The sequence below is a fragment of the Lygodium microphyllum genome, chromosome 9 (genome assembly GCF_053477565.2).
Source record: "Lygodium microphyllum isolate KBCC chromosome 9, Lygodium_microphyllum_v1.1.10, whole genome shotgun sequence".
Lineage (NCBI taxonomy): Eukaryota > Viridiplantae > Streptophyta > Polypodiopsida > Schizaeales > Lygodiaceae > Lygodium > Lygodium microphyllum.
The window spans coordinates 43456445-43462444 of NC_141143.1; positions in this window are offsets into that span (position 1 = coordinate 43456445).

Sequence of the window (6000 nt, forward strand, 5' to 3'; positions counted from 1 at the left end):
GAACTTGCGCAGCTTCTCTGCGCCCAATGCCTTCGTGAATATGTCAGCTACCTGATCCTCTGTGCTGACATAAACTAGATCAATAAGACCTAGTAAAACCCTCTCTCGCACATAGTGATAATGCACCTCAATGTGCTTTGTTCTAGCATGATAGACTGGGTTATTTGCCAAGTGTATACTACTCATGTTGTCACAATAAATGACAACTGGCCCATCTGTAGACTGATGCATATCATAAAGTAGCTTATGCAACCAAGCTACCTCACATGCAGCCATTGCTGCACCCCTGTACTCAGCCTCTGTGCTCGACAAGGCAACTGTAGGCTGTTTCTTGCTGCTCCAAGTGACTGCAGCACTCCCAAAAGAGAATACATATCCACTGGTAGATCGTCTATCAGAAATACTACCAGCCCAATCAGCATCAGTGTATCCATGCAACTGTATCTGAACCCCAGTCTCATAAAATAGTCCATACTGCAATGTGGACTTCACATACCTAAGTATGCGTCTAGCCGCATCCAAATGTGGTTTCCTTGGAGCCTGCATAAACTGACTTACCAATCCAACAGCATAGCTCAAATCTGGCCTGGTAATAGTCATATAAATCAAACTTCCTACTATGCGTCTGTACATAGTAGGGTCTTCTAGAAGCTCACCTGCATCTGTGCTCAGCTTCACATTTTGCTCCAAAGGAACTGAAATAGGCTTACAGCCTGTCATCCCATATTTGGACAGCATGTCCAATCCATACTGCCTCTGCAAGAGCTGTATCCCACTTGGTGATCTAATCACCTCAATGCCCAAGAAATAACGCAGCTCTCCCAAATCCTTCATCTCAAACTTCTGCTTCAATAGCATTTTCACATGAAGGATATCTTCATCACTGTCACCTGTCATAATCAAATCATCAACATAAATGACAAGCAGCATAATACCTTTCTCTGTTTTTCTCACATAAAGTGAGAAATCTGCCTTGGAAATCTGAAAGCCAATAGTGACAAGATACTGTCCTATCTTGTCAGACCATGCTCTAGGTGCTTGCTTCAAGCCATACAAGGCTTTCTTCAACCTACAAACAAACTCAGGATGAACAGCATGCACATAACCTGGTGGCTGCTCCATATAGACCTCTTCTTGCAAATCACCATGCAAGAAGGCATTCTTTACATCCATCTGATGTAAAGACCATCCCTTTGATGCAGCCATAGCAATGACTGCTCTTACGGTTGCCATCCTTGCAACCGGACTAAATGTTTCTTCATAGTCAATGCCATATGTTTGTGCATACCCCTTGACTACTAATCTTGCCTTGTATCTGTTCACAGAACCATCAGCATTGTGCTTCACCTTATAAACCCACTTACAGCCAATTGGATTCTTACCTTCAGGCAAAGGTACTAACTCCCATGTAGCATTTGCTTCCAAGGCATCCATTTCTTCATCCATGGCTTTCTCCCATTTTTCTTTTCCCATGGCTTGCTCAAAAGATGTGGGTTCTGGTTCCTGTATCACTTTGACCATATATGCATAGTGAATGGCTGTAAATCCATCATATTTCAGCCTATCCACAGGATACCTAGCTCTTGTAGACCTGCGCAAAGTAGGTTCACTCCCAGGTGCTCTCAAAACATCCCTGGTCTTCCTTACTCCAGGTGTAACAATAGAAGGAATACCCAACTCATCATCAATGCTCTGTTCTGAGCCACTGGATTCACCATCCACATAAGAGTGACCTGCATTCACATCAAACATGGGCTGATCAACCTTCTCTTTTCCTTTTCGTGATACCTGCATACCACTATCTGCATTGCTTTGAGAAGATTCTCCTGATCTCAATCTGCCTGTCCATGGCGAAGAATGTGAACCACTGCTAGAGGACGCTCCAGGTCCACTAATATTTTGTGACTGCTGCTGTGAATTCTGTGTAGCATTACCATTTTGTGCATCTTCATCATCAATCACATTTACTGGTTTATACCAGCTACTCATCTCATCAAAAACAACATCTCTGCTCACTGTAAACTTACGAGTAGAAGGGTTATAGCATCTATACCCTTTTTGCTGCAGAGAGTAACCAATAAAGATGCACTTCTCAGCTTTTGGATCCAACTTGGATCTCAGCTCATCTGGCACATGTACATAGGCAATGCAACCAAAAATTTTCAAATGAGAAATATCTGGTTTCCTACCAGTATACCTCTCCTCTGGAGTCATTCCATGTATTGCTGCAGTGGGAGTCCTGTTCATTATGTAGACTGCTGTAGCAACTGCTTCAGCCCAATAAAAATCTGGCAAGTCTTTTTCATTGAGCATGGCACGAGATACCTCTCCAATATGCCTGTTTTTCCTTTCTGCAATTCCATTTTGTTGTGGGGTATAACTGCATGAATATTGCTGCTTTATGCCATGCTCCTGCAAGAACTTTGCAAACTCATTTGAGAGGTACTCTCCCCCTCCATCTGACCTTAGGCATTTTATCTGCAAGCCTGTTTCTTTTTCAACCATAGCTTTAAGAGTTTTGAAATGCCCAAAAACTTCACTTTTCTTTTTCATAAAATACACCCAAACTTTTCTGCTATAGTCATCAATAAAACTGACAAAATAATGACAGCCTCCAAGAGATGCAGCTTTAGTTGTCCACACATCAGAGTGAATTAATTCCAATGGCTTCTCACTCTCTTGAACATGTCTAGGAAATGGTTTCCTTGCTTGTTTTCCAAACTGACAGGCTTCACATACCTTATGCATTTCTGCAACCTTGAATTTGGGCAATCCTGCAACAATATTTTGGGCCTGCATTGATTTAAGTCGCTGTACATTAACATGACCAATGCGTTTATGCCAGATATCAATATCTGCAACTACACCGGTCCCATGTGCAAACATTGCTGCACTCAATTCAGACATGTCTGCATCCAATGTAAACATTCTGCCCTTCTTCTTTCCTTTTGCTATCAAGCGACCTTTATTTTTCATATCCTCAACAAAGCATCCATGAGGATTAAATCTGACCTGCAAGCCCTGCTCAACCATTTGACCGACAGAAACCAGATTCTTGGTGATATTCGGGACATGAAATACATCGGACAGGTATTTCTTTTTCCCATCCTGCATAGACAAGGGAATTTTTCCAATCTGCACAATAGGATGTGCAGTATCATCACCAGTCTCCACAAATCCTGGTTTTTCCATTTTCCTTGCATCCTCCATCCATTCTGCATGACCTGTCATGTGGTTTGATGCACCTGAGTCAACATACCATACATCATTGCTTTCTTCTGCACTTGTCACAGAATTGTTCATGTGCTGCACCATGAACAAATGCTCATTTTTGTCATCACCCTGTCTGCTAGAAGATGCATAATTCCCTTGTTGCAGTTTTCCATTCATGATGTCATTCTGCTTTTTATAGCAGTCTTTAGCCATATGACCCATTTTACCACAGTAATAGCATTCAACATTACTGTTTGCATTTTGACCTCTTTGCCATCCACCACGACCTCTTTGGCTCCCCCTGCCTCTAGAGTTACCACGTCCTCCTCCATAGGACTGGTTTTCTTGAGTTTGCTGCATATTCTGATTTCTACCACGGCCTCCAAATCGGCCTCCTCTACCTCTGCCTCTACCTCTTCCAGCATTTGAGTAGAAGACAGCTTCTTTTGAAGTTCCTCCTGAAGAAGATGCACCACCATTTCTCTGCTCCTCAGAAATTAGAAGAGCAATCAACTCCTCAAAATCAGGAAATCTTTCACGAACTGAAATGGATGTCCGAAACTGTGCATAATCCTTTCCTAGACCATTCAAGGTCACGGAAACTAAATCATCATCTTCCACTGGCGACCCAATGGAAGCAAGTGCATCTGCAATCTTCTTCACCTTCATGTGGTAGTCGTTGATGCTCATACTTTCTCTTTGCACATTATGCAACTCTTGCTTGAGCTGCATTTTCCTGGCTTGCGTATTTGTGCTATACATTTTTGACAAAGTATCCCATGCCTCCTTTGGCGTACTTGCATCTTGAATATGCACAATCATAGAGTCTGAAATACTGATAGACAGCCAATACATAACTTTCCTGGCTCTCTCATGCCATGTTTTAAATGCCTGCATTTGTTGTTGATTGGGAACATCAGGAAGAACTGGTTCTTCTTCATTTCCTGCAACAAATTCCCAATATCCTTTTCCCATAAGGAAATTCGTCATTCTAAACTTCCATGCCTGGAAGTTGTTCTTGTCAAGCTTTTCAGTGACAATCTGTGAAAGAGAATCAGACGCCATTACAGAATACTGCAAGAAATTCTGTCACTGCAAAAAACACAGCTTCACCCTCACAAGGGCAAATCTGCAAAACTGGCGAAAGTGGTATTTGACCACACAGTCACTTCCTAGTGACGATTTTGCATAAACAGGAACCAAGGATGATTCTGAAACTCCCAATGTCTCTGCGCACAAGCATACGATGCAATTTCTACAGTAACTTTTCACCGACCTGTAGAACAGTGGTCGCACAGCATAAAACTGAGCCTTTTCTTGAGTGCGTGCAGAAAACTTCCGTCTGCAAAACAGGCCCCGAAATGGCCTCAAATCAAAAAAACAAGGTCGCCAAGGGCTTAAGCCCTCTCCCGCAGCATATACTGCCCTCTTGCTTCACCGCGAAGGGCGTCTCAACCTGAGACAATGCACTCCTGCAATTTTCGGCTGTGCTACCTGCAGAGATCTGCTCCCAAAACAGGAAATGAAAGCAACACTGCTCCTCTTACCAGACCACCGCGAGCTTGGCTTGCTTTCTTGAGCTCCTTACCACGAACAAGGCTCTGATACCATGTCAAGATTGTGGGAGAGAAGGAAGGAGTCTCGCTTGAAGCTTTCTTGCTTGCACAATGGGGGAAGACACACAAGGGTGGAGGCTGAAAACAGTTTTCCTCTTCTTAGTTGTGTAAGCCAAAAGAACTCAAGTACAAAGAAATAGAAGAACCCTATATATGGGTCTCAACCAAACTCAACTAACTAAGGTGGCATACTAACTGAGCCACGAACTAGAGTAGATAAGGATAGCTATCATGTAGCTATTATTCATGGGCGGTGTACCAACCGCGTCTGCAACTGACAAGTCGGTGACATAAATATACAACGGTCACCCTGGCGTATCACGAGTGGAGCTCGATATCTCGACGTGGCTCGCCAAGTACCAGATTGCAAGGCAAGATCAAGAGGAAGCGCAAGCTGAATTCTGACGCAATATGCGTCATTAACCGATTCAATATCCCGAAGGCATGGAGGAGATGCCGCGGTTTATGTCAACACGATGGTTGCATGGAGCCTTGACCGCAGCATCCAGCGAAAGGATAGAGGTCTCAATGGAGGAGTGGAAGTTCTCGAGGGGATGTAGTCCAAAGGTGATGAGGGGTTTAGAATGTGTCGTATCTAAATTTTATATGTGACATCTAATTTGAGTGTTTCAATGTACAGTACAAAATATATAGTGCAACGTTGTCGCGTGGACGGCATTTTCGCGTAGAGCGTATTGATAAAATGTGCTCCACAATGGACTGTGGTGTCATGGCAAGGTTTGAGCAAGAGAGCCGGCGACCAGCAACGGATCCGAACATGGTTGTGGATGAGATGGAGTATTTTGGGAACTTGCAAAGTATTATTACGGTGGATTACCATAGCTTCTCCATGATACTATTTGATGTGCAGTGGTTCAAAGTGGTACTTGAAGGAGCTAGAGCAACAGTTCGACGAGGTCCATCTGGATTTCCGGAAATAGATTCCGAAAAAAAATGGACGGATTTGCGCGACACCTTTGTGTTGCCGGCCCATTGTGAACAGGTGCATAGAGTCATTTGCTTGCTAATTGTAATACGACATGGTTTATGTCACAATGGTTTGAACTCGCTTTGTACGTATTTGTGAACATTTAATCTTCTATCCAAACCCCCGACAACCTCGATGGTGGTATGTTATACCTTCAACTCCTCGAAGTGCAAGAGTATATGA